Below are 24536 nucleotides of genomic sequence, written 5' to 3'. Positions count from 1 at the left end.
TTTTCAAGGTAGTCTTTATGCTTAAATTTCTTCCTATATCTTTGCTAAGGGCTGTGAGATCACTGAAACTGTTATTAACTCGTAGCTCTCCAAAGAGCTATCCTCTTACAGTATTCTATAAAGGAAAAAATAAGGAACAACTGATTTATTTTTTTAGGTAATAGCCTTTGATGTTGAAAACAGTGGTTTCTTGGTTTCTTCATTTTGTGTAGCTTTAGATCACCAGGTGGGGAGAAATCTCAGATCTTTATAGCTCGGTGCCATTAAAAACAAAAAGCGAAAGATTAGCTGAACATATAACTGCCAAGACACTGTTCTCAACTTTCTGACATCAGATTATGTCCTACAGCTGTTGTCTGCAGTACTCTGGATTACTGTATATTGATCGTCCTGTTACAAAATGTACCGTGTTTAAAATAAAAGGTTCATTTTTAATAAGGCAGCTATGGCTGAAAGTTGCAGCTGGAGTGCTGGTTTTAAGGACAAACTATATAAACAAAAGCTCTGGTTGAATTTTCTTTGAGGAGTGTGTGGCAGATGTTTGTGTAGCCCTTCCCAACCTCAGGGACTATAGCAAAGCAGTATCGTTCAAAAACTTTGAAACATTTACAAGAATGACATGATAACATATCATGGAGTCACTGAAGGGAAGAGGAACAAACAGTCTATGAGCTCAGCCTCAGCTTTTCTGCCTCTGCTCTCTCGAAGGCAGAGCTTTCACTTCTAATAAAAGCAGTTAGCAGCCTTTGATTTTGGACATGTATCCTTTGCACCATTCTTGCTGGACTCCACACAACCACTCTGAGTTTTGTTTGTGATTTCTGATTTTGTTTCTCTGCCTTGTCTGTTTATACCATTAATTCCTCAGGCTAGGGGCTCTCTGCTGCTGTGAAGGTGCAGGCACAGCTGCCAGGAGGTGTGATTCCAGCTGTGTGCACCCAGGGCGACTGACTCAGCACCACTCGCAGTGGAGCTGTGGTAGCACAGAGGGCAGCTGGAGCAGCTGCTTGCCTGGGCATCCTGGTGGGACTGCGTAGCCTACAGTGAAGCCTGCATCTTCCCACTCTTGGTGCTTGATCTAAATTGATTAAATCTAGTTTTATTAGATAATTAGTTCAGGGCATCACAACGTTTCAGCCTCTAGCATGTAATAAAATACGATCACTGCAAAACGTGGAGAGGTTGGGTAAGAAGAGGGAGTACACTGGTCTACTTCAGTTTTTTATCTGGCAACATGTGGGACACGCCCAGCCTGCAAAGAATAACAGAGTGGCCTGTAACTCCTCCCTGGTTTTGGCGACACTACATTAAGATTTTGTAGCCCGGAGGAACCAGGTCTTTCATAGCCTTTCAACAGTCAGTCCAGGAGTCAGCTGGTTCCAGCTTGCTGGCAAGGTCCAGGACACGGTGCCAACAGCAGTGGCAGGCAAGGGCAGAAGGGCAGGGAACAGGGATTCTAACTGGTAGCAGTTGGACACATTTCTTTGCTCAGTATCTTTTGCTGGCAGGGGTACTGGGACCAGGCTGCTTCCCTTATTACTGCTGCTTTCTGTGCCCCTCTAGATGAAACAACAGAAAAGTTCTATTCTAGGGGACAAAGACGAAGACAAAGCTACTGCTCATCGCTTAACAGCCCTACTGAGAAGTCTGATGTGATTTTACATCTCTGTTTACCAGTCTATGTAATAATGTACTGGCTGAATAGTCATGAGACTCAGCTGATTAATGTTCACAAATTGCTTTGAGATCTGCAGTGGCAGGTGCTATGATAAGGCAGAGTGTATTGAAACCCAGACATGAACATTAACTATTTACCTACCTTAAGATGAATGATAGAATAGGTATTGTGAAAAGTATGCTACTTTTAATGCAAAGTTCAAGCTAGTGCAATCGAAAACAACTGATCAGAGAAGTGCAGATAGTATTCATTGCAGAGTTGCTTTCATTCAGATGACTCATAGTTTTCAATGAAAAAGTAAATTTAATAGCCTGGAGATTCTACTCAATATTATTTCAATAATGATGAACAGCAAGACAGGATGCCCTTTAGCTATTCATTGTACCTCTGCCGAGAGTTTGTTGAAGCAGCAAAAGACTGGATACAGAGCATACGTTTGAGGAAACATGGACAACATTTTCATATGTTCTTAGACTAGTTCAAAATTTGAAATATGCTGAACTTTTAAAATGCATTTTCTTGCACCAGATAAATGATGCAAAAGGAGTCCTATTGTCATGGCTCTATTTTCTCAAGAGCTTGTTCCTTTTATGTTTCTTTTACAAAGTGACGTTAAAAATATGTACTGGCTTTTTGATCTGATTTCAGAAACACAGAAGAAGCACTTGCAGAGTACTTTTGCAACACCAGTGAATAACAATACATCCTGCTCCTAATTGAGCATGGGAGTGTGAGCTGATACAGAATTTAAATGAGTGTACCTAGGTATAGTTTCTTAATTCTTTGATTTAATTAGAAACCCTGATAATTCACAGAAATAAACAGATATGACTGAAGAAAAACAAGCCTATAGTGTCTGAAATAGTTTAGCTTATTCACTCTGACTCGAACAGTATTATGAACTTGCTATCACATTTGATACAAGTATTCTTGTCATACCAGCACAAACCAGAAAGCCTTCCTCCCCTGAAAGAAGTATGAAAAGCAAGAAGCAATGAGGAGGGCATTGGATGCAGCTGTAGAAATATCTCACTTCTCTGCCACTGTCTCTGATACTAACACATTCCCAAGAAGTGAAGAGGTGGGCTTGGGGAAGGTTTTCTGTATGATTGTGGGTGAGTATTTAGACTCATGTGATGCACAGAATGTATCTGCACTCAGAGAAAATGTGAGACTGATTGTTTAGTACTAGATTATTTTCTTCATAATGCAGCTTCTTTATGGATGGTGTCAGTCATTAAAAATATAATGATAAAAATGAAACTCCTCTCTGTTTTTGTTAGAAACTTCAGTGTTAGTTACATAGATACATTTATTTTATTGCTTGTTTTATTAGTTACAGATGGTGCACAATGTTACTACTGTTTTGGTACAAGTGTTCTTTCTGAATTCTTCTTTCTTGCTCTAAGGACCACTGGACAACACTTAAAATCCACAGACAGGGTGATCCACAAAATTTCTTTCTTTCATTTCTATTACTGCTGATTAACAGATCTTTGTCCTTCATAGAAAACCTCTTTGGCTTAGCCAGAGTTGTAAAAAATTTCCAGGCTTTGGAAATCCTTTGAATGTGTGCACACAAACTCTGAACCTCAGGAAAGGGTCAATTTCCATGAAGAAAAGAGGAAAAACGCATTTAAAATGCTAATTTTCAGTTGTCCAGCAATGATATGTAAAAACCTGGGGTTTTATTTTCAGAGTAAGAAAAATGTCTAATAAGACTGTTTTAAAGGTAAGGTTATTAGCTTGAACTTGTAAAAGAAGATTGCAAACATTTGCAATTTTGAATAATGTTTTTTCTGCGGTGAATCAGTGCTTGTGATTTTTTATGTAAGTAGAATTTAAAGATAATTTTCTAAGTAAAATGTAGTAAAATAACTAAAATACTATGCATTATGTTGTCACTGGCTCTTAAATCCTCTTCCAGATTTAGGTTTTGTGGGCCCATTTCCCACACTACAACATGTTTTTTCTCACACTCCTTTGGCTGAGTATTTCTGCTAGAGTTGTGCTAAAGACTCACAAAATTAGAAACCATCTCAGAAACAGACTTCATGAGGATGATGTCAGTTCAACTCTTTGGGGCAGAGGGTAATGGACTATGTATTTAGGTCTGGTAAAAAATCAGTATTTGGAAGTCTGGAAAAAAGTATGTTCCTGCCTTAAAGAGAGAGAAGATAACACAGGCTTTCCCTCTCCAGCAGCAAGAGGAATGAGTGCACATCTGTGTGTAGTTTTCATCTTAAAAATGCTTAGGAAGCTGATGGACCCACTTAATGCTGTCAGTCTTTGCAAAAATGTCATAAAGTAATTGATTTTTTTTTAAAAAAACCACACCGATGTGGAATTCACGGTGCTGCAAATTACATCCTCTCTAAAGACAAACCTAGGTGTTACAGATCTCTGAGATAGTTTTGGGGGTTGCTGCTCTTTTAATGCAGACTGCACTTTATCAGAAACTGTGGGGCCAGTTTGGTGCACAGGTTCCCCTCAGGCTCCATTCCGCAAGTTCACAGAAGGGAGGAGCTTTAGATGGACAGATGCTGTTTTGTGTCTTCTGCTGTGAGATTCTTACCTGACTTCCACAAAGTACACAGTCTGCAACCAAACACTGCACTAAACAGACCCACAAAGAGCAGAGACAGGGGGGGACCTACTAATCCCAGCAAGCTCCAGGGTCCTTTCTTTCTCTGTGTATCATAACATAGTATGACTGTAGCATCCAGTAAGCACAGGTGACTGCGAGCAGTTTCAGCCTCCCCAAAACAAGAGGAAACAAGAGTAAAAAGATGCTACATATGAGTCTCTCTGTTTTTTCTTTATGTTTTATCTAAACTGTGTATTTTTTCCATTTATCTACCTCCATGTTTTGATCATGTGGTCCATGACCATTTGCTCTCTTTTGCCACCTGCCCTCTGCTCCCTGGAGCTGGGGAGAAAGGAGAGGGCAGAGCACTACTACTCATAAGACAATCTCTTGTCATCTCACTGAAGCTCTGGTAGCAACTCCAGCTGGCACACGCTCCTGCTACAAGAACAAAACATCACTTAGCCAGTAGAACCAATGAACAGCTATAAACAGGCTCCTTCAGACTCCTTGAACTAGGTCACTGGGTTGCTGATCTTCAAAAAAAAACCCCTCAACACTTCTCCCTGCTCCAAGGTAATATTATTGACATCTTCCCAGGAGAGAACTAAAACTGCTGGAGAAGTAACACAGAGTTAGATAAATATCAGACAAATATCACCAGAGGATGAGGAAAAAAGTGAGAATTCATGAACTCCTGACTTTTCTTTGTGGTCTGCTGGCAGGCTGGTGGACAGGATACAATTTTTTTATTATTTATGACCCTCTTATCAATTCATGCAGACAACTTATTTTGTGTGTGTGGTTGCATTGTGACTATCACTGAAACAAAACACATGGTTCTATCTTGTAACATCTCCTGTTGCCAAAAAAAAAATAAATAAATGTTTCTACAATCACTCATATGGTTCTTTTATAAACTGCAGGTCTCTTCTTAAGTGTTTCCACCTACTGACAATAGCACATTCTGGGAGGATAAAAAGAAATTCTTGTGGTAGAAAAAAATTTCATTTTATTAAGCCTCCTTTGACTTTTTCCAGGAAGTCACGCTGGCTTGGAGCTGACTGCAAACTATTGGGAGATCACAGAGCTATTGGAAGTTAATATTAGCTGACAAGATGTTCTGACATACCATAATGCAGTAAAAAAATCAATCTTACTAAATTACTCATACAAAGTTTAGGGTATCTTTGCTGAAAGTAAGAAAAAGCCATGAAGCTGTGTTTGATACATGTGCAGGATTGTAGTGTTGTAGTCATGTTTGTATGAATGCAAAATAGTGAAAATCTGTCATAGACTATCAATGTAAAGATGCTTGCAAAAATGCCCTGTGCTTGGTGAGCTGCTGTGATAGGACTGGCCCTGCACTGTATGTGCTGCTGCTCTGGTTGTGCAATGTGCAGTCTTGATTGGTTTCCTCTTTTCTTCTCTGTCTAGAAATATGGTCACTTAGTTGCTATTGCACTGCAGTGTGGCTAGTAAGAACAACATGGATTAAAGTCGCAAATGCAGGAGGAGAAAGGGAAACTTTTCAAATGCTTTTCCTGTGCCCTCTCAATTGTTGCTTAAAATAGATATACTTTGTAGAAAAAACAGTCTCCACCCCAAAATAAAGACCATAGTCCTTATTAACTACACCTTGAAATTAAAAGGGATGAAAGGAAAATGTGTGTTAGATTCAGAAATCTCTCTCTAATTCCATGAGACTTTATTATTTAGTTAGGAGCTCATTCCCTTTCTCAAACCACTGAGATAAGCTAAGAATTCTCAAATGGGCAGTGGGAAGTAAAAACGAGTTAACTTAGTCTTCAGGAGCCATTTTCACAGTTTTTGTATGGGTACATAAACTAAATTCTTTATTTAAGGCTGTGGACTTGCCATGGTGAACACTGGCTAAATGGCAGTGCAGGGTACACAGTGCTCCCTGCAATGAATTTCTAATAATGGTTGATGCTGGGGCTGATCAGAACTCCCTTCTATCTTCCATCCTTCCTTAATAGTCAGATTTTCCCTCAGTCCTACCTATGACCTTTTAAAATATGTTTAGATTCTTTCATAAACCTATTGATCTGTAAGCTAAGAAGGAATCTAAGCTCTGGCAGCCTAACCATTATATATTACGAAGATTGGCATGACTCAGGTGCCTGAAAAAAGCCCCAACTGTAAGTCAGTTGCCAGCTCATGGCAGACATCTCTTGGCATGCATTTGAATGGGCCATTTGAAGGACTCATACTTTAAATAAAACACAGCAGAATGCAGAATAAGTATTCTATGAGAAAGTTATTACAAAAAGAATTGTTTTGGTGAGTGTAGTAAAATAGACCTGTAGCAAAGTGTGGTGGTTAGTCATGGTTGGAACGTATCTCATCTGCAGTGATAACCTGGGCAGAAGCTGTCAAAAGAAAGTGTAAATCCCTTGTGGTGCTGTGCTAAACTACACTGAGGAAAGAGGATTTCTTCCTGATCTCAGCTGAAGGTGAGTCCTAAACCTTGGTGAAATGTTTGACGAGCAATCTTTCAGAATTTTAATCCAGTAAGGGGACATTTATGGGAACCAGATGAGTTTCAATGCAGACTGTTAGCCTGCTCAGCCCAGCAGTGGAACAGCCGTGATAGCTGAACTAGGCCACTGCTTCTCCCAGACAGGCTTTTTAGCCTGAACACTCACCTCAGGAAGATGGCTATGTGGCTTCTTAGCCAGAGGTAGCTAAAGCCTGGCCAAGGTGAAGTATGAGTGAAGTGAGACAGGTCTGCCCATGCCTGCCCAGAAGTCACCATGTTAAATGCCACCATGATTTATTTAGAAAGTTGCCACACTTTATTTGAACTGTTTTGCAAGACTCTGTGCACCTTTACCTCTCATTAGGATCTTACAGTGTAGCCTTGCAGTGACAGTGGCCAGTTCCCTCAGCACCACCTTGATCTCAGAAGTTTATTTTAAAAAAAATTCTTCATAGAATAGAATAGAATAGAATCATAGAATGGTTTGGGTTGGAAGAGACCTTAAAGATCATCCAGTCCCAACCCCCCAGCCACAGGCAGGGACACCTTCCACCAGCCCAGGTTGCTCACAGCCCCGTCCAACCTGGCCTTGAGCCCTGCCAGGGAGGGGGCAGCCACAGCTTCTCTGGGCAGCCTGTGCCAGTGTCTCACCACCCTCACAGGGAAGAATTTATTCCTTATATCTAATCCAAATCTACCTCCTTTCAGTTTAAAACCATTACTCGTCATCCTATTCCTATACTCCCTGATAAAGAGTCCCTCCCCCCTTTCCTGTAGCCCCCTTTAAGCACTGGAAGGCCACTACAAGGTTTCCCTGGAGCCTTCTCTTCTCCAGCTGAACCCCCCCAACTCTCTCAGCCTGTCCTCACAGGGGGGTGCTCCAGCCCCTGATCATCTTCATGGCCTCCTCTGGACCTGCTCGAGCAGCTCCGTGTCCTTCTGATGTTGGAGGGCCCCAGAGCTGAACACAGCACTGCAGGGGGGTCTCACAAGAGTGGAGCAGAGGGGGAGAATCCCCTCCCTTGCCCTGCTGGCCACACTTGATGCAACCCAGGACATGGTTGGCTTTCTGGTCTGCAAGCACACATTGCTTTTTCATAGTCAGTTTTCCTTCCATCCACTAATGCCTCCAAGTCCTTTTCTGCAGGGCTGCTCTCAATCCCCCCATTGCCCTGACCTTGGGATTGCCCCGACCCATGCACAGGACCTTGCACTTGGCCTTGTTGAACTTTATGAGATTTGCACAGGCCCACCTCTCCAGTCTGTCCCTCTGGATGACACAGCCCTTCCCTCCAGTGTGTCGACCGCACCACACAGCTCAGTGTTGTTGGTGAATTGCTGAGGGTGCCTCGAGCCCACTGTCCATGTCACCAACAAAGATGTTAAACAGTGCTCATCCTGACACTGACCCCTGAGGATGCCACTTGTCACTGCTCTCCACTTGGACATCGAGCTGTTGACCAAAAGTCTTTGAGTGAGACCATCCAGCCAGTTCCTTATCCAGTGGGTGGTCCATCCATCAAATCCATGTCTCTCCAATTTATAGACAAAGAAGCAGGACAGTGTCAAAAGCTTTGCACAAGTTCAGGTAGATGATGTCAGTTGTTCTTCCCTTATCCACCAGTGCTGTAACCATCAGCAAGTCCTACTGGTGCACAAGAGGGCTTGTCGGATGTTGAGCTGGGTTTCCTAGGTAAAGCAGTTGAACTGCAGTAGTGAGGCAGGAAAAGGATACCTGGCTCTCCCAAAGGAATCCTTTCCTTTCCTATGCATTTAAGCTATCTCATAACTTGACTTTTTTAGAATAGAATTAAAATGGAATGAACTTGAGGTTTTAATCATATTAGTCTATTCTAGATGATAAAAATGAAAATTAATACAGATCACACAGTCATTTTTAAAAAAGGCATATGGCTGGATATAGTTATTTACATTAAATAAGCTAGTCATTTAAAATATTTAATGTGACATTAAAAGAACAGTAATTAAATATTGAAAAAAGAAGAACATTTTAAACACAACACATAACTCATGTTACTCACTGTCATAAAATAACATTGTGTCAAGAGCTGTGCAAGATCAAAAGGAGATTAGACATTTATGTAGCTAACGAAACAATCACTCAGACTAGCTAAAATGACTGCAGTGTTATAAATCTCCATGCCTCAAGAAATAAACTAGAAGGTAGATTCAGGCTGGATAGAAGCTTCTCGTACTGGCAGATTATGTCATAAGTAATTAGTCTCATTTCTGTGCCTTCTGAACCATTTATTCATTCTAATAATCAGGTGCTGAGCCTAGAGTAATATTTTTAACAACAGAAATGTGGCTGGGAAAGAGATTTTTCAAAGATATCTAGGCTGGCTCAATGCTGTCGTTGCACTCAGTGGAAATTGTGCTGTCTTGATATTTTTTTACCTTTAACTTTAAGCACCAGAATACCTTATCGGCCCTTAGAAACTTCTGAAGACTTCCCCCTTATCTGTGCACAAGATCCAGAATTACTTCAGGGCCTGATGATAGCCTTCCCTTTGTTTTTAACTATCCAGATGATTTATTCTGCCCCTAGCAGGTTGTAGTAATTTGGGTCCCAAAGTGCTGGGGCATTTAAAATCTGAACTTGGACTTTATAAGTTGGGACATTTTTGTGAAAGACCAGTATTTCCTTTTTTACAAAAATAACATAAACTTATTTTTCATCTCTCTCCATTTCATTAAGTTCTGATGATGGTGTGCACAGTACTTCATTACATCTTTATGACATTCAGAATTTGCAATTGCAGCATAAATATCTTATTGCCAGTAAGTGGATGGGGACTCACTACTGATAAACACTGAAATTCGTCTTTCTGTGGAGATATACCAACCCATTCTGATGTTTTGCCTTGATGAAAATGCATGGGAGAGTCGGTGACTGAGTTTTATGTGTGCAATAATATAGGACTTAAAATATAGACCCTAGATCTTCATTCAAAGAAATTGATGTCAGTTTATCATCCAATTTGATCTGTTCCTTTTAATATCTTTATTGGAATCAAGTATTTTTTACTTCAGGTTTTGTTAAAATATGGGTATCTCTGAGAAAGGAAGCAAATCTAGGCTTCCTGTCTTATTTGTTCCCTGCTCCAGCTAAAGATCTTAGAGAAGCTGGAAACATATTTCTCCTCCATATCTCAGTAATTATCCAGTCTTTGCTGAAATTGCAGTAAAAATAATAATGTTAAATGGCAGAGTTGTTTGGGGAAGGACTGCAAATGGATAGAAAATTTCTTTGGTCCAGTGTTGGAAACATTAAGATAATAAAGAAGTAAAGGACAAAGAGGACCTCTTTAATTTACGAGGGAGTAAATAAAAGAAGTGCATGCTACTCTGTCTTTTAGAGATGAGTGTAAGAAGAGAAGTAAATATACCTAGTGCATCAGTGACAGTTGAGCACTCAGTGGCTAGAACATATACTTAGAGGTGGAACTGGGAGAACTTCCAAGAAAAGAATTGGAGTTTGGTTTGTATTTCCTGTTAAAATGAACACTGAAGTCTTCTTTGAATTAATGTTAAGCAGTCATGAATCTGCTGCTTTTTTCATATTTTGTTCTTGTGAGAAACCATAAAAATCTACAGCCACTCTTTATTTCTCCAGAGAAGAATAAGGTGAAAGGAAACATTTGTTTCATCTTTTTTCCTGTAAAGATATGGAATAATCGTATCTACTGTTAAAGCAACCAGGAAAGACCTAATTCTATTTGATTCTAATTAAGTGTGCATTAGATATAAAAGTGAACTGCATTGTGTGTTGTCTAATACACATTGTGTAGTGTAAAAGAACAATGAGAACAGCTTTATTTTGTAGAGTTAAAATAATCTCTGCTGCTTTCGTATTCCTGTGGTTTAACAGAGGGATGGACACATGAGATCTGTCTGCTGCTTATCCACACATGTCCTGTGGCAGTGCAAATCAGAGTGCAGATGGTTTTGGAATCATTGCATAAATGGGTTCAAGCCAGGGAAACCACCTGATCCCTCCATATTGCCAAAGAGAGAAAGAAGAAAACCCACAAACCACCTTGCAGGTCTCGCTTTGATTATTTAATTACTTTGACAGGTGCCTAAGCAGTCTAAATGTTTATTATGGATTGCATAGGCATGTTGTGCCTACCAGTGCAGTGCCCAGATGTTATACATAATTTGGAGTCAGAAGCATTCACCATTACAAGGAGTTTATGGTTTATAATCCTTTTTATCATCAACAACTAAACCCAGACAGCTACAAGAAATACTCTCCAATAGGAGAAAAACAATCTGATCATTATCAAGAAGCACGAACGACGATCCAATTGCCAACACTGGCTAATGCCACCAGGCAGGAGGGCTGGCTCCTGGGACCAGCCTGATCCCATGTCCTAGACTGTCTGAAGTCTCATCACTGGGACAGTTGCCTGAGCATTCTAGTGCTAAATGCAGATTATGCAGCAGGACAGGTAAGGCAAACTGGTGGAATTCAAATTATTAAGAACTTTATAGTCTAACCTGCACCTTAGCTATAACCTGGAGGTTTACTGGCAGCAGTGTAGAACTTAGTGTAGAGCAGAGATTGGATAGTTCAGTAGCATTCTACTTCAGATTCCTCACAGAGCTATCAATAATTTATTAAAAGTAAACACAGTTATTGATTTGTCATTTTCTTACATAAACAATATAGCTGTAACACCGGGCATACAAGATAAGTGCCTTTTCCTGAAAAGGCCTATAACCTCACGAGTATCTACTCTTGGATTCATTTACCAAAAGCAAAGCAGTGTGGCGCTGCAGAATGCAACTGCTTAAAGCTGTTGTTGAGCTGAGGTAATAAATAAGATTTTGATGCAATTCACATTTTTTACATGCTCATTTCAAGATATATTCTTGAAAGTGTCAGAAGTTACTGTAAGTCAGAAATAAAAGTGATCTAAAGGCAGCAGTTTTGACCCATCAGGGATAGTGTCACACTCAGAGAGATTTTGCAAGATCATTCTACAAGCTGTCCCCCACCAACATCGGGCAGTACATGACCCGCAGACAGTCATAACCACATGTCCTGGAGAACATCTCATTATCTTGCTAGTGTTTGGTGTAAATAACTAGTGTGTGGTGTAAAGAACTAAATGACAAAGGAGTACTATGAATAACTGTGTCTGGGGAAAGACCTGAGAGCTCTGTGAGTAAAACTGTCTGCCTGAATCTGTCAGAAGTATGTGGAGGGACAATGGGAATCTTTTGGAAAAGTTGAATGCACCAGTGGGTATGGCACATTGCAGTGTATAAAAAAGGACTAGGCACTTGATAGCATACTCAGAAATTCATGTTTTGAGATATTGCCAATGATTTCTGGTCCCTGAGTTTTTTAATTATAGAAAATACATGTTGCAAACAAATAGGAAATTATCCTTTAGAAATAATCTGTTAATGAGCTGATACATGGAGTATCATTGGGATAATTTGTGTCCTAACCAGGCAGTGCTTCTGCAGATTTTGTCCATTCCAAGTCTATTACCCAAGTTAGTATTTGTTGTAATTAAGAATGACATTCTTGACTCCATCACTGTACATATCCTTTAGAAAAAACAATTCAATAAGGCGTCGACTAGCTTACAAGTTAGTGATGCCAAATGAAGTCATTAGACTTGTCAGTCAGTCTGGCACCACTCTTCTGATTAGCAATTTTCCTTATTTGGGTAGGAATCACCCAACATCTCTGTGGCTTAAGGAGGTTTAGTTGTAACCAGAAACTACTCCAACAGTCTCTGGTTAAAAAACTAACTCACCTTTGTTTAAGGACATCTAAGGAAAGAGCGTTCTTGACCTACTTCTGATAGGAAACTAGTCACAGCTTCTTTCCTGATGACCTTTTGGAATGAGCATGAACGTTTGCCCGTGATGAAGATAATGGAAGAAAGTGTGTAGGAGAATGATTCACTGAAATTTTTGTTCAGAAGGCAAGATCCAGGATCCCAAGAGATCTTTATTTATAGCCTAAGCAAACTCAATGGAGAGTTTCAGGAGGACAAATGAAACTACAGAAGTGAAAGTAATTAATAATGAACATGCTATTTCCATCACAAATTAAATGAGCACATTATAGTAGTAAAACTGCAAAAAAGCTAAAATGGTTTTAATTCTGTGGAGCCCTTCAAGCCTTTTTGGAATCTATGTTGGAGAAAAGGTTGCATTTCACTTGTTGCCTTTATCTCTATCTAAGCAGTGCAGTAGATGTCTGGAATAGAAACAGCTACAAATATGGAGAATATTCAGAATAATACTATGGTCTGTATCTCATCTTTGTGTCTGTGTGTCTTCAGTCCTACCACCTCAGAGTGTAATATTACCATAAATGTATTGAAATATATTCAGGAACAAAAAGTATTTACAGTTGCAAGGGTAAAATCAGACTGCTTCAGTGTGACATGTCTGTCACTCTCGACAGTCATAATAAAGTAACTGCAGACAGAAAATAGATCCTGGACTTCTCCAGAGCTGATGAAGGAGAGAAAAGGTCCTGTTATGCCTGTTATTTAATGAAAACAAAGATCCTCATTATTTTACATGAATGAGTTGCCTGCATATACATGTAACAGAAAGGCACCACCAAGTTAACAGCAGTACAATGCACATTAAGAATATCCAAATGTCACAACACTGTTCCTCAGCCTGTGGGCTGCAATCTCTTCTGATCAGACTGACTCTTTGATACATACAGCCTACCTCCAGGGTCTGGTGTGGAGAGCTGTGCTGCTATTAGGTAGGGAGCTGGCCTGAGCATGAGGAAATGGTAATTGTAGACTGAGTTCTTTTAATGGGTTGCTGAGTGAATTTAGACAATTCATACACCCTCCCAATGCCTCAGTTTCTCTACCTTTCACAAGAAAAGGATGATGCCTGTCTTTAAGTATAATACCTTCAGACATTTCTCTGAAAAATGATCTATCAGAAAGATACTATTTCTACCTGGGAGGAAAATATAATTCTGTGAACACCCAAGCTTTCCCCCTTCCACATGCATATATAGAGATATATAGTTATATATCTGTTTATATCTATCTATATATAGATAGATATTCAGACCCACTTTAGTACAAGTGTAATTTTATTCTGTTTATACTTACAATCATGATTCCTGTGTCTCGGCTTCTGCTAGAGTGAATTTTTCACAGAGCCTCTGTAGCCTTTTACGCATACTAACAGGGTGAGTGCCTGTTCATCTGGTGTGTGACTCTGAGGCTATTACAGAGAGAAATAACATCAATGTTTAAAAACAAATGAGCAACTGAGAACTTTAGTGATGTACCTGTCTCTGTGACATCCTTCAGTCTTGGGAAAATGGAGCAGTTGGAAATACAACTTTGGTCTTTTTGGTGGTGGATGTGTCGGCTGCAGCGCGTGCTCTTGCTGGCTGTAACAGGATTATTTTTGGAATGGATGAAGGGGTGATTCTCTTGCCTTGCTTTGCACGTCACTATGATCTCAGTGCTGCCGAATATATGATGCGTCTCAAACTGCAAGTCTCTCTTGCAGCAGCTGCATGATGAATGTAAACTGCTACCAGAAGAAATGAAGGTAACTCCCAAGTAGGGGATAATAGCTATTTTTTTCACTGTTTATTGCTGGATTGTACCATAAGAGGTTTCCATATGTTTGAAATTTAAACTGTGTCTCCGGTAAGCAAACATTTGAGATATGGATCAGAATTTTCCAGTGAAACAGATTTTCATCAGAAATTCTTGAAAATCGATATAAATTCTTTAAAATTCTTTGTAATCCAAACTTTCCATAAGAACATGGAGATTTTGCTGAACTTTCACTTACTGTTATGTGGCAGGGTGAAAGTTCTGATCAGTATCAGAGATAAAGGCCCATCACGACATATCTCTGTGACAAAGTTATTCATCTGAATTATGGGTAGGCCAGCATTCAGATTCCTCTTCTATGTGTCTCAAAGTGGGACATCCAACTGCTCACCCATATATATGGCTCTTACATTTCCTTTCTTTCCCATGGTTGTCAAGAGAGTTTTCCTTCCATCAGTTTTCTCCTTTTTGCCTGCCTGTTCCTGCCTGGCACTGTTCTTTGAATGCTCTCAGCTGGGTGCCTGGCTAGCAGATGCACTCTCCAGCATGCTTGCAGAAGGACGGGATAAATGTTGGAGTGACAAGTAAATAAGGGATAGCTCAATATTTAGCTGTACCTAGAGCTTTTTTTTTTTTTTTCGTTTTAGACTGAAGAAATTGTAGAGGTTGGTTAATAGCTAGATGTCCCCAGGAATATGGAAAGGTGTGTACTGGAGGGGAGCTGCTGGGGATTTCCAGAGATGGTGGAGGCTGCTGATCTGTGATCATGGCAGGGGTTGGAGTGGAGGTCACTGCTAGGGCACAGACAGGTTTGCCATAAGGTTGCCAAGGTTGTCTTGATGTGCCTGCTGTATTTTGAGAAGGAGCTGCTGTCTACAAGTGAGGCAAAGTCGTTGGCTGTGGAGGGCGTTAAAGGGAAGGAACAGAGTGGAGGACTGTAATGGGCAATGCCTGCTGGGAGGGAGGCCTAGAAACTCCCACTGCAGGGTGGTGTTTGACAATAATCCTTGCTTCTCTGGTGGGAAACTTCAGATGGATAATGAATGAGTTTTGCTGTTGCTGAATATCTAACAACTATGTTTCTAATATCTCCAGTGTGGTCTTCCATCATCTATTAAATGATGGGCCAGACACCTTTCCTGTAGCAGTAAGGGAAGTCCTAGAGGAAGTGACTGTGATCATGCGTTCAGCAAATGAAACGGAGCGTGTTATTTGTCTAAAAATTCCTTATGATAAATGGGGAAGTAAAAAGCAGAAACCCTGTATAATTTGCAGATCCATGTCTGAACTTACATTAAAAAAAAAAAAAAGTAACATAAAAGACCATTAAATATTGTACAGTGGATCTGACTGATTTTGAGATTTTGGTAAATGGTAATAACAAACCTCATGAAATTTTCATGACAATATTCTAATTTTCTGAAGCTTTACATCTCTCAGATTCTTATTTGTCATTATTAGTCAAGAGTCTGAAAGTATTTTGCAAAAAGTAGTAAGAATATACTCAGAAAACATACATCTTTATTAAATATCTTTGAGAGTGGGTTTTCGTGTTCATGAAAGTGAAAAAAAGCCAAATTAACATATTCTGAATACAAAGGACTGCATTAGCCTGGTTATTACAGGTTTAGAAAGGAAGTGATATGCAGGAACCCAGACAGGAGCAGAGGCTCATAGGATAGCATTATGGACTTATTTTGATTGGTTTGTTATTTATTCTATGCAAGTGAAATTAAAAGTACCAATAATTTGGTAAAATTCTCCTTGTTGGCATTTGTTCAGAGTTGGACTAATTAAACCGCTGAGTGATAGAGTTCTCCAGTCTAGTTACAATTTACTCCTCTTCCCTGTCTGGTAGGTGAGTGAAAGTTTAGCTGAAAGGCTGGTGCTCTCTGCTTAGCTGCTCTCCACATGGACATGGAGGTCCAGAGCTGTGACAGCGATGATTTAGAGCAGTCTGACCCAAAATGATCTTCCAAAAATGACAAGATATGGCTTCAGCTCCTGGCATTCTCACAAATAGCAGTACAATTCCATAGTATTAATTTTGCTTTGAGATGTAGAGTTGTATTTAGAGAATTTCTGTCAGAGTCTGCATATTCCTTAATCTTGGGGTTATGGACACTCATAAAATATATTCTTTGTCTTTCTTAAGACTTTTATAACTGCATAATCTAACTCCAGTTTTCCAGGTAAAATCCTGGCCCTCTAAGTAAATGGAAATTTAATGGAATTAATATTTTAATTTATGGAACAAAAAGAACTAAAGGTGACAGAAATAAAATGTTTCACTGCAGAGCTTTTTTTTATCAGCTATTTAATTTTTGCTGTGATGCTGTCATTACACTAATTTCAGTGGGTTTTTTCCTTTTATATATAGCCACATTTTTCATAAATCAGATTCAACTTTCATTTCAGAAAACACTCTTATGCATCTTTGATCTTTTGTATGTTTAATAAGAAAAATTGATCTTATTAGTGTACTTGCATGTCTTAGAAAATTTTTTATGGTAAATGGATTTTGCCTGTTTATTGAAAATAATGGGTTTAGTCCTGGATATATGAAATTAGTTAATTTAATACACTATCTTCAACTAAATAATTGGCCTGCATTTTAAGGAGAAAGGTGTGATTGTTACTTGTTAACTGCTTCTCTTGTTGCCTTATCTAGAAAAAACAAGTTTAGTTAGTAGAATAAAGGTAAGCTCCATGAAATTAATAATCATAAATGTCAGAGTCTTTTAACAACTGGTAATAAATAATGAAGTTATTTTCTTATGACTATCATTCATGTGATACCAAAGTCTGCTTTGTTGCTTTATTCTTTATTGCCACCTATGTGAGTGCAATTGGCTAGCTGGAGACGTGTTTATTAAATATAGCAGGTACAGGTCCTACCAGTAAAATCTTTTAGAAAACTGTATTAAACAAATTAAAGAACATGATGGTATAATTTTTTTTTTATATACAAACATCACATTCTGACTTTTCTACAACTTCCTTAATAGGAAACATGCTTAATCAGAGAATGGTATTGGAAACTGGGTTGTTATCTCTCTGTGCCCAGCAGTGTTTTATTTGCATATGATGTATCAATATTGCTTCTAAATACCACATAGGTAGGTTACAAGCAAAAAATGAACCTGTGTGAGTGAATGAACCAATGCTCCTCGGTGCTCCTGTTCTTTTCTTATAGATGTCAAGGAAATGGGATTACTCTATGTGAAATTAGGTATAATAAGAAGTGTAAAGAATTACAAGCAATGTTCAGATGTAACATTTTACTACACCATATATATGGTAGCTTGTTTTCTGTATTTCAGAATGCTTTCAGTTTGATTTTGTAGTACAGCATTTAATGAATACGGAAAGTCTATTCCCTATCCTGTCACTCTCCTTCATCATCTCTGCTAAGTTTTTGTTACTTGATCCTTTCATCCTCTAACAGATATATATTTCCTGCCTCCTAGACTTGGATGAATATATGCAAAGCGTTATTAATGTTCTTAGACAAGGAGCAATGTTAGCATTTCATGTCATAATATTTATTTTTGTTAAGCATTATGCCAGCTGTCCCATGTTTTATGGAGGTTTAAGCAATGATAACATGCTGTGTCATCTGTAGTCATGCTGTTGACCTACTTGGTTTGACAGAAACAGAAATTATGCTAGACTGGCTATCTCCAAAATGGTCTGCTTCATTTGTGTTCATCCAAAGGATACGATGCAAACTGCCTTTTGCTTGTTTTGTTTATAAGCCATCCCACATTTCGGAGGGTTTTGCTAAGCATGCTGCTTGAATCTAGGTGGGGATTTCACCTGATTGACCCACAGAGCTGCTGAAAAAGGCCAGCCAAAAATGAGAAGTATTTCCAAGAGCTTTGCCAGTGCTGCTGGGAGACGTGCCCTGCAAAGGCATTCAAATTTCTGATTCACAGGCTTGTAAGATATAAATGTAGCACTTCCGATACAGAACATCTGAATGGGGAAGAGCTTGGCATCTGGATAGGTCAGTGCCCCAAAGGACATGGTGCTCTGAAAAGTCACCTGTGTCTCATCCTGAGTAGTACCCATTCCCATGGCCTCCTGTATATGTCTAGGTCAGATCAGGGTGTGACAAATTCCACAGCTACAGAGGAAGAAGTAGGAGCCCTGGGCTTCTCAGTCTGAGTCTGTGAGAACACTGATGTTGTGGCAGCCAACAGAATCAGACACACTTAGAATGAAATCATCAAAGAGACTCAACATGTCCTAGCACCAGGAGAGCTAGAAGGGCTGGCATTAGAGTATGGAGTCGTGAGGCCATGACAGCTTTCTGAGCTCATGTGGAAAGGCTGGCAGAACTGAGGTTATTTAAGAACTGGTGCCAGAAAAAACCCCAATGGTGTCATTTCAACCCTCTGTTCTTGTAACTTATAAACTGTCTCTTGCTTCCTTTCCTAAAGCTTCAAACTCTAATGAAATTAGTTCAAGTTTATTACCCCCCTGAGGTTGAACTTCTCCAGACGTTGTTTCATTTGTGTGTTTTACCCTTTCTCTTCTGTAATGACTACTGTTTTCTTTCGTATTACTTCAGTCAAGTCATGGCTACATCAAGCTGGTTTAACACAGCAGTGATTTACGTTTGATGAGGAGACTGCTGGTACAACTCACAGCTTGAGCACTGCTATTTCTACAGACTTCTGGTTTTGATTCATCATTCTCCTCCACTTTTTATTCAGCCATTTATGGACTGAATCATGAGTATGATGGGTTTTTACTTAGATGAGTTTTCAGCAGACTTATTTTTACAGAGATATGGATGTTCTGGGTTATATCTAATAGCATCTTAATGAACATTTTATTAAATAAACAGTTAATGTTTTGTGGTTGCATGGATCAGTAACCATCTACAAATTTGTGGTCAGGATAGCTTAAAGTTCATTGCAAATTTCCTCTTCCTAGAATAGGATCTTCTTTCTCAGCACCATGACATAAGGCCAGAAAGATACAAATGCAGTTAAATGCTTGTTTTATAAGTGAGACTATAGTGCAGAATTTTAGCCTATTGTGAGGAAAAACATTTGGTATCTACTGTTGATCAGTTAAGGATGATATATGAAATTTCAGCACTGAAATCTTGTGCTGATGCCAAGACAGTATCTGGGAAAAATGAAAAAGATTCCAAGATTTTGCGACTTTCAGAAAATGGCACAGTGTTACAGGCAGACAGTGTATTGGTGATGCAGGACTACAGTCTGGAGAAGAGGGTGTCTTTTTCTCTCTCTAAACAGAGGTGCCTGGGTTAGACTCTACCCAGTGTCTGATCTGGACTGGGTATCGCAGAGCAACTGAGCCAAGTGACAGTTATGCTGCTGGCTGCCCTTTGTCTTGAGGACTCTCCAGAGCAGGCCTGTGATGGGGGCATGGGAAAGAGTAACACATGGAAACTCCTTTGGTGTTCTACGAGTTTTTCAGTGCTGCCTTCTTTGCTGAGGGCCCAAGGTGCTGCCTCTAGCACATAACTAGATCTGTATCTGTCAGTGGAGTGGATTACACTGTCCACTGTCACATGTGTTCGTGTGCATCCCCAGGTACCTTCAGGATAGGCTGGGTGACCAATCCTTGCTGTACAGTTGTTCATCAGTACTCTCCAGCCATCTTCCTGAGGCAGTGCTACAGCATGTTGTCAGCATCTGAGTGTCTGACAGTCTTGATTGTAGAAGGATTCTTGCAAACTGCTTTCTTTTTAAAAGGTTTTCTAACACCTCCATTGTTTGCTGAAGAGGCTTGACATTCAGCAGGGTGAAAAGCCCTTGCATCTTTCCACTTCTAGGCAGTTCTGGCTTGGCTGTGTTACTAAAAGTAAAAAACCCACAAATTCCCTTCTCTCACTTAATTTCCAGGACATTATTGGCAAGCTGGTAACTACAAACACTGAAACTAGACACAGACTTGGGTCCCCCTCCCCTGACATCAGCAGCAGTACAAATTACAGTGAGGGGTATAAGGACAGAGAAAGCCCAGGCCTGACTGAGAAAGTTGTAGCAACAGTATACACTCACTATATTCCCAGCCTCTCACTTTTGCACTTTGGCACAACACCTGAAGCAGGGGTTCATAAGAAGAACAAATTAAGGACGGTGAGGTGGGATGAATTTTCCCTTTAATGTATCTGTATCACATATGCAGTTCCAGCAGTCATGGTAGGAGTTATCAGTCTGTGCGGCAGGATCTTACTTTTAGCATATAACCTTGTCTACTTCAATTTTCAAAATGAATAAATAAATAAAGAAAAAGTTAGCTCTAGCTTCAATACATATGCCCTTTGTGACCTTTAGGACTTTGACTTTTCAATTGAAATTAATTTAAATTTGATTTTCATTGTGCATATAAGCTGAGGAAACGTAGACTACTAATTATCATGAAGGACTTGTAGTCATGTCAGGGATCAAACTTGTAGCCTAAACTCTGAGTCTGTTTGCAGCTGTGAGGAAAGTCATGACATTTCTCTGTACTTCAGTTTAGTAGACATTAAGCTTTTCATAGCGGTACAATAGCATCCATGTCAAAGGATGTGAAGCTCTCAGAGTGTGAGAACATCCTCATGTTTTGTGCTGACACTGCTGGCAACTAAAATAAGGGGCTGAGAATGACAGCAAGAAACGGGATTCTATTCTACAGGAAGCAAGAAACTGAGGAGGGGGCTGAGAGCAGGCACTCACTGTTGTTCCCACATTCAGTTTTCACATCTTCAAAATGGAGAAGAGTAGCATATATGAGACTTTAGCCAATGTTTATAAATGGAGTATAATGAAAATAGGAAATGAGAAAGTGATAGTAAACACTAGAAGGAAAAATCAGAGATTTGGAAGACTACAAACCCTCCTGGCTCATACCACATCCTAGTGATCAGGGATTAGGGAAGATTTTCTTCAGATTCACTCCACCTGAGGAGTCAGTTAACAGTCTAGCACCTGAGGCGGTGATAGGTGTTGTCAGGCTGGATTTGGGGCTGGCTGGACGTGGTCTCTCCTGAGGAAGGGTAAATCTTAGTTTTTTGATATTCTGATTTGAGAGCACTGTGTGTACTCAAAGGATTTTACATGTTACAGATGTAGGTTTCACAAAGCTAATCCCACTTTATGTAGGTGCTGTGTTCAGAAAGACTCTTCCCTGGGATAATGGATGTTGGTGATGATGATTAGAGGTTATTGTAATGCTTACTGCAGGCAGCAGAGAGGCTGAGCAGGCATGGATAGGGCAGTTTTGCTGCAGGAAGCTTGCTTTCAAAGCTATTAATGAATGTGTTTTCAAGGTTATCAAGAAATGTAACCAGGGTTTTTTTTTGGTTTTGGGGTTTGGTTTTTTTTTTTACTAATTTGTTGCTACTCTGCTATAAACTTTTATGTAGTGTCTGCCTTTCCTCTGTGTGTTTGCCATGAGTCTCAAAAACTATGTCTAAAATGCCAAAATCCCAGAGAGCAGCAGTGCCTAGGTTTTTAAAATAAATCTAAGTGCAAGAAAGTAAAACTCCTAACTGTCCATGGTTGTGGCTGAGAGTTACTGGATATTTCTTCCTTATCCAGCAGAGCTATCTGTCCTCAGGCTGGCTTTATTTGAATGAATGAAATCCTTAGGGATTAAAATACTATAAAAATTATGTATAAAATTGGGAGGCTATGTGGGAGAAAGGGTACAAGTAGAGGTGGATTAATAGTACAAGTAAATAGCTCCAGGCAGCACATGTCAGTCATTTCCTTTGGGATCTGCTTGACCCTTGTTGAATAGAAGGAGAAGCTGGCTTTGGTCAGTAAACCCACAGATATCTCATGACCTTTGTGGAAGTTCATTTGCCTAAATGCTATTTCTTGGACCCAGTGGCATCAAGGGACCCAAGAAGCTTTGCTGATGATGTGGTTCTATGGACTGCTGCTTCCAAACCTTCACCTCTTGGCAGAGATAGGGCTCACTGCTTATGATAGGGAACAGAATTTCATTTTAACTGTCACGTTATTGTGCTTTTGACAGAGCTGAACAGGAAAATCATCTGTTAGCTTGGTAAAACAACTAGATTTCATGCAAATGTTGCTAAGAGAGAAACTTTGCAGTTTTACCACATGCCAAGTATATTCTCTCCAAAAAATAAGCTAAAGAGTGAAATACCTGCTTTTAAAACTTAACTGCATTTGAAAGACTTCTGGTCATTACAAGGAAATAGTGAGTAATCTTAGCCTTTTCTTTACCCAAACTTAAATAAGATATCAGAGGCTTAGCTGCCAGAAGTAATTCTGGGAATATAAGAAAGTCACCTGAAGAGTCAAAAGCTTTTTTTAAACCATCACTTCACTAGGTGTTTCCCTATTGCTGTATCTGCTGCTAGCTACCCTAAGGTATGAGTTTGCATTTGCTCTTCCAACAGCTGAAAATAGCTAGAGCGTCTTTACTTTGTTTTAGTGATCAGTGCAAACATCTGTTGGAGCACGTCTCTAAAGTGAGGTATAGTCATTGAAATGGTTTCAACTTGCGTCTGTGGAAATATATTTATTTTTGTATCCCCTGACCTGTGGGAAAATATGATTTTGAATATCAGGGTGAGGTCATGGAACTGGATGGAGGAAAACATCACAGAAAGAATTAGTTTGGTTTTCAAGCTAATCAAGACATATTATTCAATATTCTGAGTCAGATGTATTACGACTATGCTAGATTTTCTAAATAAGATGCTTAAATACAAAATCTAGTAGAAAAGATTTTTTGGCAAAGTACCACTTGAACATCTATTTGCATTTGTCTTCGTTGACACTCATTTATCTTCTCCAAAGAATGAAACAGTTTAAGCCAACACGAACAATGTAAATGAATAGGCTCAAAACAAAACATGAACCGATTATGAGTAAGACTGCTTTTTAATGCCATTGTTACATCAGCTTTAGTCTGTGGTAGGACTATATTATCACTCAGACATGTCTTGTTTCAAGCAAAGATGCTTCTACAGCTATAAGAGCCACCAAGTTTCACTGAAGATCTTTTCCATAAACCGAGTTACACATAATTTTTCAAAAGGGAAGAATATGAGATAATCAACAGCACAGGTAGTAGAATCTCTCTTCTTCCAGGAGAGAAAGGATCCTACTGAAATGTTTGTAATAGCACTAGAAATAATTTGGTTCCTGTAGCTAAGCTGTTTTCAGTATCAGACTATAGGAAATCCATCTTTAACATTGATGGAAGAGTTTTCCACAATAGTTTAGCATTAAGGGTGGCACTGTCATCTGCCACTTGAAACTATTAAACACTTTTTACTGACTTGGAAGCAAAACCAGTTGAGTTGCAACATATGCCAGTCACAGTAAAAGCTTTTCTAAAGTCTGCTGTGTGCATTTAGCTGTTCTTCACAGCCTAAGCAGCAGAGTACACCACAAAGTGATCAGAATGCGGTTTCAGTAAAGGAGTGTAAGGACAATCTATCTTTCTTCTAAAACAATAAAATGGCAGCTGAGCTTCCAAAGGACTTGGATTAGCATGCAGAAGCCAAGAAAACATCTCACTGTGTTTTGTTCTTTGAGCTGATATTCCAGGGAAAGGTAACCAACAGCTACCTATAGCATTTGAATACCTTTTCATTGACTGCAAGGGAAAAATTACTGTGAAGAGGGGACATACTTTCAGATACATAATTTCAGGTTTATGTCAGGCTGATTTGCTGGTGAAGAACTGTGAACATGGACATGTAAACTCAATCAGTATAGCAGTCCTGCCTGGAAAACTGTTAGGGATTTCTGGTTTCAAAGGGAGAAATTTCTGCCTTCTTCCCCGTAAAATTTCATGGTGAATCTGTCCAACACAGGGTTGATTTTCCTTCTTGATATTTTTTTCTGAAATTATAGCTTTGCTAAAAAGAGAGGGCCAGTCTTGGGAAAATGTTCAAAACTAGATGAAGAAAGAAAGTTTAAAAGACAACTAGACGTATTGAAGAAATCACAACAAAGCAAACATAATTTAGTCAGCACTCGGCCTCTTTCAGAGGGCTTTGTGGACATAAACACTACTGAAAATTAGTTCCTTCTCAACAGCGTTAGCCTTAGCATTTATTCCAGGCTTTTAGGAGCCATTGGTTAGCTGGTAAGTTATGCACAAATAATGGTTGTGTGTGTCACAATAATTCCCAGGACAGCTATATAATCTGTT

General features: G+C 39.4%; 1 protein-coding gene across 1 annotated transcript in view; it reads right to left on the bottom strand.

The window, feature by feature from the left end:
* Positions 1-14161, bottom strand: part of ADRA1B (adrenoceptor alpha 1B) — a 34105-nt gene extending 19944 nt beyond the window's left edge. The window contains exon 1 of the mRNA XM_026858191.1: positions 14087-14161. The gene's annotated coding sequence lies outside the window, so the exon portion shown is untranslated. The remainder of the gene's footprint in view (positions 1-14086) is intronic.
* Between the last annotated feature and the right edge of the window lie 10375 nt (positions 14162-24536).

This window comes from Athene cunicularia (genome assembly GCF_003259725.1).
Source record: "Athene cunicularia isolate RWA chromosome 13 unlocalized genomic scaffold, athCun1 chr13_part1, whole genome shotgun sequence".
In the NCBI taxonomy this organism is placed as follows: Eukaryota; Metazoa; Chordata; class Aves; order Strigiformes; family Strigidae; genus Athene; species Athene cunicularia.
This window is presented reverse-complemented; position numbering and strand designations above follow the sequence as displayed.